Source organism: Hibiscus syriacus, unplaced genomic scaffold (assembly GCF_006381635.1).
Source record: "Hibiscus syriacus cultivar Baekdansim isolate YM2019G1 unplaced genomic scaffold, ASM638163v2 tig00109923_pilon, whole genome shotgun sequence".
Taxonomy (NCBI): domain Eukaryota; kingdom Viridiplantae; phylum Streptophyta; class Magnoliopsida; order Malvales; family Malvaceae; genus Hibiscus; species Hibiscus syriacus.
In genome coordinates, this window is record NW_024062529.1 from 515,556 (window position 1) to 528,333 (window position 12,778).

General features: G+C 32.7%; 2 pseudogenes; one reads left to right on the forward strand and one right to left on the reverse strand.

Annotated features, from left to right (window-relative positions):
• The first annotated feature begins 3,466 nt into the window (after window positions 1-3,466).
• Window positions 3,467-6,009, forward strand: LOC120210337 (annotated as a pseudogene).
• Window positions 6,010-6,089: 80 nt separating this feature from the next.
• LOC120210388 lies at window positions 6,090-7,509 on the reverse strand (annotated as a pseudogene).
• Window positions 7,510-12,778: the final 5,269 nt, after the last annotated feature.

The window sequence follows — 12,778 nt, forward strand, 5'->3', positions numbered from 1 at the left end:
TTCGACCATGATTTGTGATTTTCGATAGTTTTCTAGTAACTTAATATCTTTTTTTGGTTCGTTTGTCGAGTCAATCAGATATTTTTTTTATCTATTTTTTGTGTTTAGTTTTTAACATTTTGTTTGTATGATCATTATATACTCTTAAGTGGTTAGTTTTTTGCGACAATGATTATAGGAAATGTATTAATCATATATTTAATCTACGCTTGTAATTGTAATTTTAAACTTTTCTTTTGTTATATAAAATCAATTGCATGTACTTACGTAAAAGAACAAATGATGACATGATTTTGGTTTCCTTAGATAACTTCATATTATAATTACTTATCAAAGAAATTATAAGGCAATAGTTTCCTTCAACCCTAAAAGACAAAAAGCAAAAGACCATCTATGTATTTTTCATAATAAAATGATTTCAATTGCACCTTACATGGTTCCAAGCCAAGTAGGGCAAATGAAAGATACATACAACTTCTTTATTAAAAAAGGATTTTTAGATATTAACAATCAAATAATTTAATATGATATAATATTACATCCTTTAAATGAAATTAGGCGTGACGTTATAACTAAAATTAATTAAATTGAGAAGATCGTTTCTATAATATATCTCTACAGTACTTAATCTAGATTAATCGGTTTCGATGTGATTTATCAATGGAGAAAGAAATTTTGAATTAAAAATTAAACTACATGAACCCCAAATTCCATGGGTCAATATCCAAATACAAATAAAAGAATGATAGGCACAAAAATAGATAGATAAAGGAAGGGAATCTAATAGACTTCAATTTCTTCCATTGCCTACAGTCCAACTTTGTCACGATATTAACATTAAAAGTAAGGTCCAATTCCCTTTATTTCTTTTTCTTGCTTTATTCATTTTGACCTTTAAATTATTTGTTTTTTCCAGTTTGGTACGTAATAACTTCTTTTTGGAACTTTAACCATCATTTCCTTCCATTTTATCCAAAATTACTTGCACCCAATTAGAACATATCACGTGCCACGATTTTATTAGAAGATTTTTCTCTAAACTGAGATGAAAGTTATAAGTATTAAATGGAAAAGTAAATATAAATTTGGGATCAAATTATGAATGAAACCTCATTTTTTTACAAACAACTTTTGCAACAATCAATATTTCTTCCTTAAATTATGAGTGAATTGATCATTCTATTTGAATTCTCAAAGTATTTATATTATTGTAATGAAGTTAAACTATTAATTATTAGCAAACAATTGTCCTTTTTCTTTCTATTTTGATTAGAAGCCTGACATGTGATTTTCTGGTTGAGATGTAGGCCATTTTAGTTCCGGTGAGCATTATAGAAACATGGTACATGCGCATGCCTTAAAAAAAAACAAATCTGATGGGACAAAGAGACAAATTGCTGCTGGAAACATATGCATATTACCTGCCATATCTGTATCGGTTTCGCCTGTTTGATAGTCAATTGCAGATGGTAAATGCTATCAGAACATTCATCGGGCTTCTTTACCCAATATTTTTTTTATTAAAACATGGGGCCACCAAGATGACTTGGAGCCAACAGTTGTTCACCGTTAAGTGCAATTAGTGTATCTCCTTCGAAGAACAGTGTCGAACAGGATCAGGAAGGATCAAGTAGACGCCGGTCTTCAGCTGCAAATCGGAGAACTATATTCGGCGCTTCCTCTACCCAGAAACGATCTATGGTACTGGTAAGACCTTCAGCCGCCATTGCATGTGCAGTCTTGTTACCGTTTCTTCCAACAAAGCTGAAGTCATTGGAGTGGAAGTTGCGCACGAGGAGCTTTGCATCTAGAGTGAGAGCACCGATTTCCCGATAGGTCAGTTTCGTTGCTCTTCAGTTTGTTGATGATGGGTTTTGCACCACTCTCAATTATAATCCTGCTGAGGCCAATGTCTAATGCAAATTGTATCCCCTGTAAGGCAGTTAGGTAGCTAATGCCTCGGCCATGAAGACAGATGTGACCGGATGATTGTTAATACGACAAGAACCCAATATGGCCTTCATTATCGCAAATGATGATACCTGAGCAAGCTTTATTTTCCTCTTGAATGAAACTCGCATCAACATTAACTTTGGCGATCGGATTAGGTGAAGGTTCCCATTTGGCTTGATTGTATGCGGGTGGGTCAAGGCCAAATAAACTGATGATAATTCCCTGCGGTGTCTATGAATGGAGGTAAGTAAGCTTGAAACTGTTTGCTTTTGTCCTTCATAGATGTACATGTTTCGTGCTCCCCATAGATACCAAATAGTGATGCCAATTAATCATGTTTTTTAAAAAAACGTGATTGATCAGCGTGTCTTTGTCATATTTGACGCGTCAGATTAATTTAAAAATTATTTTATTTAATTAAAATTTTTAAGTTTTATCAACTAAAGTCTAATTGATTTAAGGTTTTTTTTTTGAGTTGTTTGAATTTATAATTTATGAAATGATTGTTTTAAAAACAACCTTTTATGAATAAATATTAATATAAATAGTTTAAATATAATAAATTTGTACGAATCAAGTAACTTCAATGGTTAAGAAATTGTTGTTATCCCTTGAGGTTTCGAGTTCAAGCACGTCGTCTGTATAGGTGTATGACTGTTCATTATCAAATGGTTGAGAGTCTTTCGAATATACACTACCTTATATTCACATCATATTAATAAGAGAATAATATTAAATCTAAATCTTAACGTGAAAAAGCAACTTGTTTGAAAATTATTAATCTTAAAAAAGAGTGATGTATCATTTTACTTAATATTCTGATCTCATCCTGTTAAAGAAAAATAACCAATAAGAACTTTCAAAGTTCGATACTATAAAATTCCACGTTCGATTACTTGATAAGTTGATTTTCACACTGAAAGTGACTGCTTAATTTGCATACTATTCTCAATTAAATTTTTCTGTAGATTATTCAGCTACTATTAAACTTTAGACGTATATAGTATATTATTAAGTTTTATTTTTAATTATTGAATTTTATCTTTTATTTCAAGTGTATCACCAAATTATTAAAATTCAAACAATATAATAACAGAAATAAAACGATATAGTTTTGATGTGATTATTTATTTTTATATTAAATAGATAGAATTATCATGTATAAATATTTAATGATAAAATAATATTATATGGATGTGAATTTAAATAATTATTTATGAATATAATTATAACCGATAACTATTAGTTGTCTAAATAAAAAAAGGAAAAAAGGTCCACATTTGATGTAAGGTTATGTATTTGAAGGAAGCAGACGACAAACACGGTAGACTCTTGACTTGTGCTTTGAGTGAGACTCCCGACTTATTTATCCTTCACATCTTCCCTGTTTTCGCCCTCATTTTCTTTATCCTTCCATTTTCCCCTTATTTTCTCTCCGTTTTCCAGGAAAATACACACACAAAATAAGTATTTTATCATCCCCCAAGAAAAATTGAAGTGATTTTCATCAAAAATGGAAGGAGTGGTACATACAGGCAGTGATGCCTCAGCTTTCAAAGAATGTTTCTCTTTGACATGGAAGAATCCTTATGTTCTTCGCCTTGCTTTCTCTGCTGGGATTGGTGGACTTCTTTTCGGCTATGACACCGGTCCATCTTCTTCATTACCTTCAAATCTTATGTTTAATTTTTTTGTTTTTCCCCCCTAAGCTTTGGTTCTCAAAATGATATCTTCTTCTTCTTGGAGTTGCAGGTGTTATATCTGGTGCTTTGCTTTACATCAGAGATGATTTCAAGTCTGTGGACCGACAAACTGTTCTACAGGTTACTTGATATGTACATCTTTCCTGGTTCTTGTCTGAATTTTTTGGTGAATCCGTCCATTTTTGGACTATGGTTGTCTCTTTGAAATCTGTCTTTATTACCCCCACCAACCACTCTGTTCTCTGCAAATTTCCAACCTTTTCCCTAGACCCTGAAATGGCTGACAAATTGCTTGTTAAATTGGTGAACTTGCACTTGTATTGTTTGCTTAAAAGCTCGAACTAATTTAGTGAAGACGTATGGTGCAAATCTCTTTATCCAAATCTTGTTTTTCTAGGTCTTGCATGTAACGATTAATGTACTTATGAACAGGAGAGCATTGTGAGTATGGCAGTTGCTGGAGCCATCATAGGAGCTGCAATCGGAGGGTGGATGAATGATCGATACGGAAGGAGAACTACAATCCTCATTGCTGATTTCCTGTTTTTCATTGGAGCTGTAGTCATGGCCTCGGCTCCTGGCGCTCCTCTCCTTATCGTTGGCCGAGTTTTCGTGGGACTCGGCGTCGGAATGGCATCGATGACGTCTCCTCTTTATATCTCTGAAGCGTCGCCTGCCAAAATCCGTGGTGCCCTTGTTAGCACCAATGGATTTCTTATCACCGGTGGCCAGTTCCTCTCTTACCTCATCAACTTGGCTTTTACAAAAGTAAGCTACCAGAAGAACATGTTAATAGGTTATAAGGGGAAATGGAGATTAAGGTGTTGAACTTTGATGATTTTTTCCTTTTCTCCAGGCACCAGGGACATGGAGGTGGATGCTCGGAATTGCCAGTCTTCCAGCACTTCTGCAGTTCATTCTCATGTTGCTTCTTCCAGAATCGCCCCGTTGGCTATATCGCAAGGTTTGTGATCATATTCCGAATTCCCTGATTCTTTAACTCGCTGTTCATGTATTCAACCTTTTGACCGATTTACTGTCAAAACAGGGAAGAGAAGAAGAAGCCAAAGTGATATTGAGGAAAATTTACCCGGCAGAAGACGTCGAAAAAGAAATTCAAGATTTGAAAGAATCAGTCGAGGCTGAAATCAGTGAAGAAGGCTCTGCAAAAATAAACATCATGAAGCTGTTGAAAACCAAAACAGTGAGGAGAGGGCTCATAGCCGGTGTCGGACTCCAAGTTTTCCAACAATTTGTAGGCATAAACACAGTCATGTATTACAGTCCCACCATAGTTCAATTAGCCGGTTTTGCCTCTAACCGAACGGCTCTTCTACTTTCCCTCATCACCGCCGGACTCAACGCCTTAGGCTCCATCGTAAGTATATACTTCATTGATAGAACCGGGAGGAAGAAGCTGATACTAATCAGTTTGTTCGGAGTAGCACTTTCACTCGGTCGGTCTTCTAGCTGGAGTCTTCCACGAGACCACATCACATGCTCCGATGATTAGCGAAGTTCAAACATCTCACTTTTCAAATTATACGTGCCCCGATTACAGCTCAGCTAGAAACCCTGGTGCTTGGAATTGCATGAAGTGTTTGAAGGCTTCATCTCCAAGTTGTGGATTCTGTGCTTCACCAACAAACAAGGTTAAAACAAATTATATTTCTATATTTTTCGAGTCCCGTATTTATTTTTCCTTCATTGATTAGTATTTTGTTGTTGCAGCTGCTGCCAGGAGCATGTCTGCTCTCAAATGACACAGTGAAGCATCTGTGCCATGGTGAAAGTAGGCTATGGTACACAAGGGGATGTCCGAGCAATTTTGGATGGCTTGCCCTGATTGGTCTAGCTCTCTACATCATATTCTTCTCTCCCCCGGAATGGGAACTGCACCATGGATAGTCAACTCCGAGATTTATCCTCTCAGGTTCAGAGGTGTATGTGGTGGGATTGCTGCAACTGCTAACTGGATCTCGAACCTCATCGTGGCTCAGTCGTTTTTATCGCTCACGGAAGCGATAGGTACTTCTTGGACATTCCTAATATTCGGGGTCATATCTGTGGTAGCTTTATTCTTCGTAATTGTCTATGTGCCGGAAACCAAGGGACTGCCTATTGAGGAGATTGAAAAGATGCTCGAAACTCGAACTTTGCACTTCAGATTCTGGGAGAGAAGCCAAAAATCACAAGAAAAGATCCAAGCAGTTTGAATAAATTAGTCAAATCCATATGGAAAGGATGCTGAAATGAAGAAAAAAAATGCCAAATCCTGAAAATATGTAAACAATTCATTCCACAAGAGTGGAATTAATGTGATAATAAAAAGTTGCTTTTGTTTTCTCTGCAATCTCCATTCTCTCAAATCTCCATTCTCTCATTGGAAACAATGCTGAAAAAAATAGAACCTTAATTTCAGTGTTTTGCAATCTACATGCATACAGTATCCTCTTGAATGCCTGAGGCAATGTGCTCTGCTAAGGTTAGGATCTTGACATGCTTTTTCTACCTCAGCTCATGGGGGACTGGTCCAAATACTCCGGTCCCCATCAGTAGTTTTCGCTTGTCAACAAGGACAACTGCATTATTGTCAAACTTGACCTCACTCCCATCGCAACGACCTCGCTGCATGGCAGCACGTACAAGTACAACCACATTGTATACTACCTTTCCTTTCTTCACCTTTCCATTAGACATGGCTTCTTTTACAGATGCAATTACGATGTCCCCGTACCTTGCCCCCTTCAAGGTTTTATGCATATCACCTTCTTTGCACCAAACTACCAGAGTTGTCCGCTACTTTGAGAACAGTTCTCATCTGTATAAAGATATATGGAGTTACATACGGAACGATCAACCTTTTCGAACCTGAGACGAGATTAAAGTGAATGCGTTTCATAGATCACGGTACAAGCTTAAAAGAAACATCATGCTAGAAATCGATACTTCTCTGACCACGTGTAATCCCACTTGATGTGCTTGGTAAATTAGATAAGTTTCCAAGGCCACCCATCAAAGAACATAGAATCAAAGAAAAGCTAAGGAAACAAGATGTACATGTCGGTGTCTCGATCTTCTGATTGAGCAATGTATACACTTAAACTGTGCCAAAGACCAATATAAATGCATTTCTGCATATAGATAACAAGCACTAAGAAGGTAAAAAGGAATCAGAACACCGTGGAACAAAGTCCAAACATACAAGTTGTGGACAAAATACCAAGTGCTAATGAATCACCATTGCAACGACTTAAATGGTGATTAGCAGGAACAAACTCATTGCTAGACTCAACAGTCAAAACCCTTCACTCATCTTCGCTCAAATTCATTGCTAACAACAAGGAATTTTCCACGATATCAATTAAAAATAAAACCTTTTCGAGAAAAAAAAAAAAGACAACTTTGTGCATAAGGCATCTCATATTGGATAGGAAAAATCAAAGCAAACAAATAATCATATCAAGAAACACATCACATACTCCTGAAGCATCTGGAACCTAAGCTTACAGTCATCATCTTCCTCGTGCTTGATTCTCCAACTTTTAACAGGGGGAAAAGAAGCTGACTGAAATAAATGCGAAACTAAGAACAGTTGAACTGACAGGGCATAGGAGGGAGAGAACAGGGAAGAGTTTGGGTTTGAGCTCAAGCTTAAGCAAGCATGGCCCAAATCAAAATAGCAACTATAAAACGCATTTTAAGTAATCCCACTTGGGTAAGAGTTTCATGGACTAATAACTGCGTCTGCGGAAGATAGCAGCCTACTTGAGGCTTCTAATGGTGGGTGCAAAGTACAAGTTTCAACCAATCCTATTGTAGGAACAGGCAATTTAACCAAGACTAATCTCATTGAGTCGAATAAGATTAAAAAGTCGATAAATCTTTTTTCATCGAGTTTTTTAACACAACAACATTCTTTAAAATTTTGGAAATAAAAATATTTGAGTCATTATATTCGCATAGTATATAAATAATCTCTCGATTATAATACACTACTTTATTGAGTTTCAACTATTAAAAGTTACAAAATTGTTTCTTGATTATATGACATTATTTTGTTGAGTCTTCCAACTATTAAAAGTTACAAAATAGTCACATGATTATTCATATATTCTAAATTCGTCCTTTTTTCATTAAAAATTTGACATTAACTTATTGATTGTGATATAATAAAAATATATTTTAATGATGTTTACTGGCACCGTTGTTACTTTCAAACACTAGCTTAACGACATAATGCTTAAAGTACTAATTCAACGATATAATGTAAATAGAGACTCAATTCTCAAAATATAACTCAAACAGTTATGAAATCAAATTTTATCATATCTCAGTGAGTGTGTTAACGTCCAACTCAGAAGGTCGCCAACTTTTTAACAGAAAAGATGAATTTGGGACATATGAATAGTCAAGTGACTATTTTGTAACTTTTAATAGCTGGAGACTCAACACAATAATATCTTATAGTTAGGGGATCGTTTTATAATATTCAATAGTCGGTGCGCTCAACAAAATAATACCCTTATAATCAATAAGATGATGACATATATTATCACCTAATTAGTAAGAAAAAGAATGAAAGCAATCCTTAATAAGAGTGACTAAAATAAGAAAACAGAAAAGAAAAAGCATTCTTTAACGGCAATTACTAAAATAAGAGTTTTTGAATATAAGTGATGGGTGTATAAATGCCTTAAAACTTGAGTGACTACAGGAGAAGTTTACCCCATATATTTAAAAAGGGTGGATTTGGCTTTATATTAAGCCTGTGGTTAATCCATAATTTGCCATTGGCTGGCTGGATGCTTGTGCCAAAGGCCACCACTGCAAAAAACAATTCGATTTTATTATACCAACTCCATATATACACATACCAAATTCTGCCTTCTAGACATCCCAAGAAGCACCTGAAATTAATTGGTTAAGATTTCATTATTTGTAGCTCTGTTTTGAAAATCGGACCGGATTGGCCGGTTCAACTGATTTAATCGGGAATCGTTACTTAGTCTGGTTTAATTTAAATCGGTTGAATCGTTATTAGTGAACCGATCAGAACCGTTGAATCGTTCGAACCGGACCGGCTGAAAACCGAGAAAATGGGATTTTTGTTTTTTAAAAAAAATTAAACCAAACAACGTCGTTTGTTAAACGAGCCAAGTCGAACTCGAGTATTGCTGAGCTCGACTCGAACTTGAAAACTTTAAAAGTAAGCTCAACTCAACTCAAACTCACAAGCTAAAAATTATCAAGTTCAACTCAAACTCGAAATATAATATTGAAACTTGAACTCAAAAAGGCTTGAACTCAAAAAAAATTAGAATCTCGATTGAAGCCTAAAATTAGAGCTTGATTGAAGTGAAAGAATAGTTATATAATTATAGTTATATAATTTTGTTATGATTTTTTTAATCCCAAATTTATTTTTTAATTATAGTTATATAATTATAATTTATTATTTAATATGTTTTACCTTAAATATTATGTTGTAGTTAATTTAAATCATTTTGTTTTACTTGATTTTATGGTTTTTAACTTATATATGTTATGACTTGCTTTAAATATGACTTTTGATATAAAAAATTATTTTTTATTAAATATTTCTGGTATTTTTATTTAATTTTTTAAATAATTATGACGTCGTCCGGTTCTTTCAATCGGTCGAACCGTTTCGACCAATTAAACCAATGAACCGATAGCATGACCGATTCGCTAACCGGTCCGATTCTGAAAACCATAATTTGTTGTCAATCAAATTACTCTTATGTTGAATATATATATATATATTATTTGCAATATAATTTGTGGAGGCTTGTGGAAGACGATGACACGTGGTATGGCGTGGAGAGATAAGATGGTGTGATTTGGGTTCCCACATCGAGAAGTCAGACAATGCATTTGGAAAATTCTAAAATATAACCGTTAATACAATCTTAAAAAATAGCATAATTAGATTTAATTGAAAATATTATTAAAAGTATAATTCTTTAGAATAGGTCAATAATATTTTTAGTTACAATTAAAAATATTATTTTTTATAATATTTTTGGTCGTAAATTTTAAACCCCTCGTAATATAATTCTTTGTTTTAATCGAAAATATTATAAATTTATATAATTTTTTAGGTTGAACGAAATAATATATAAATTCTAAACTCTTGTACATTTGATAGATTACACGACCCTTTGTTTTTCATCAGAGTTCAGACCACTAAACCTCTTCTAAACTGAAATTTATATTGTTTTAAGTTAGGTTCAATGGTACGTGAAGTCCTCGATTTTTTTTTTAAATTAATATAATTCTTGAATTATTTTTACACTCAAAACTTTTAAAAAAAACCACTCTCTTCTCCTCTATTGATAAACTAGAAACATTAAAGCATATATATTGGAGCACTAAAACGGAATTGCCCTTTTTTCTATGATGTCATTTGTACTAATTAAACAAAGAGTAAGCAAGTGGGTGGAAGATTGGCCATTGGGTGATTACATTAACGTTTGGCTTCTTCCTAACCCGCAACTAATAGCACATTGGATTGCGAGAACACAACTATTTTATTTATTATATTGTGAAATTTGTTTTTATAAGAATAATATTATATATTATCATCAATGTTATATTGTTTTATTTGATAGGAATACAAATAATAATTTACATAGAATCCTCAACGCGATAGATTATTATTTTTACCTTGAATCTGTTTACGAAGAATCTCTATAAATTAATACTTGATAAATGGATAATTTCTCTAAAATAATAATTTTTCTCGGTCCCGACTTAGTCTCAAGGTCTAAATTAATAAATTTTTTAATTAATAAGATATTAACTTTCTAGAAGATCCTTATATAAAATTATAATCTATTCGATACTATAAATTAATAATTCTATAAAATTAAAAACATAACTTAGTAAAATATAATTTTATTATTGTTTAATTCTCCTTAAAATCTAATCTAGTTGTACTTCAACTCTAACTTTTTTTACTGCATCCAAAAATTTTGGTGTTGTGTTCTCATACTACAACAAAATATTATGAAGAGTTGTTGATGTTATGAGTGATTATTTCCACGTAATTGGTTGCAAAGTTATTGTATCATCTTCCGCTTTGGTTATAAAGCTACTCAATAAATTCATGTCATGAATAATATTGTAAGTTCGTTGAATCTGGAAAATCTCTTTAAATTACTAAATTATTAATTTATCGATTAATTAATACCTCTTTAAATTAATAAAATTATGTGATCCCGATATTATTAATTTATATATGTTTCCACTAATAATTTTAAAATAGAAATGGTGATAAAAGCGTTAATGCAGTATTTTTTTATTAAAAACATTTTATTAAATATAATGGTAACTAATTAGTTTGTGGTTTAGGGTTTAAAGAGACACATCATATCTCGTACGATCCAATATGTTGTCTAAGCTGTCACATTAAACATTAATTAAATCCTTAATGCCTTCAAATCTTTGCCTTAAAAATGTTTAAAGACTTTTTCTTTTTCTTTACGTTTAGCGTCGCTTGTCTTCTTCGCTATCTTGAGTGGTCGGTAGTTAAACTCTACCCAACTAAGTATATATTTTCTATTCGATTTAAATTCGGTTTGAAAAATATACACCTTTCACCGATTTGAACTTTATCTGTATTTTGGAGATCAAAATCCGAACTCAACCTTATTTGATCTGAAATAATACATTTATAAAAAATTATTTTATTCTATAAAAAATAGATTTAACTTTAAAAACAATACATAAAGGAGTATTATTGCAATTATCTCTAAATATATAAGATAAAATTATATTTTTTTCAAATCGGGTCAAGTCGAATATTTTCACCCTAAACCTGATCCGACCCAAACACAACCTCTAAAAAACCCGACCCGACTCAACCTGATTAAAAAAAAAGTTTGACCCATTAGGGTAGCGTCAGGTTGGAATCCTTCGGATGTAGGTCCAATACCCATCTCTAATAACATCATTAGTTTTGGTATTGATCGTCTATAGTGAGTATTCATTGTTTTTTTTATATATATATTTTGTATAATTGGTTTTCTCTTTTTTTTAGTTTATAATAACTCTGTATTTATAATAGATTTTAATATTTTTTGTCGATTATTGATTGATCATATAATTTAATTTGTTTATAATTAAATTTGACATTATATCAGAAATATTTCAAGTGAGCCCTAAACATTTTCTTTTATTATTAAAATGTATCTACCAGCTTAGTTTGCTCGTTTTGAATCTTGTTTTTTAGTATATTTGTATTGTACCAGATTGTGTTTTGACTTAATTTCAATTATGAATAGGATTTTTCACAAGATTATCATTTTTTTACAAATCATTTTACAAATATATTATTTAAGTAGCACTACTTAAATTACTTTAAAGGTTAAAAATATGATTGTTATATCTTCTCTTTTTAACATCAAACATATTCATATTTTACACTAAAACACTCCCTTCACTTCTAAATATCTTCTTCCCTTTCAACTCCCGTTCTCTTGGATTGTTTTCTTCTTCCCAAGTCTTATCTCTTACAAAGTAAACCCATGCAACTGTTGTATGCATGAAATCCAAGTGATTTCAATAAATGGGTGTTTATTAAACTTTGCTAATTTCCTCAGTTTATCTTTGAAGCTCAAACAATGGATTTGATCATGTAAAGCTTGTGTCTTTATAAAAATGAAATCCTATCTTTTACTACTTTGACTTGTTTTAAGATTAAGGATTAGATGATGTAAAAGTACTACCTTTTTCAGTGAGCAGGAAATATCAAGCATAAAAATGTTTTAACTTGTCTACGAGAGGCTAATCATTTTATCTAAAGAAATCTTATTTAGTTGTTCTTTTGCAGGTAACACAGATCTGTTTAGAGCTGAAACTTTCTTTCATATGAAGCAGAGGAAGAAATGAAATCAAAACATACCTTTTTTTCCTGATATTTTATTTATTGTTCTAAGCAGTCGACACTTGTAAACAACTTATACATTGTTCCGAAGTGAGCACAAAAAAGATATCTTTTTGTTGGTAATTCCTGAAACAGTTCATTTATTAATGGGGTTGTTTGTCATGTACTACTCTTTCAATTAAGCTAAATTAGTAATGGTGGTGTGTGGTGT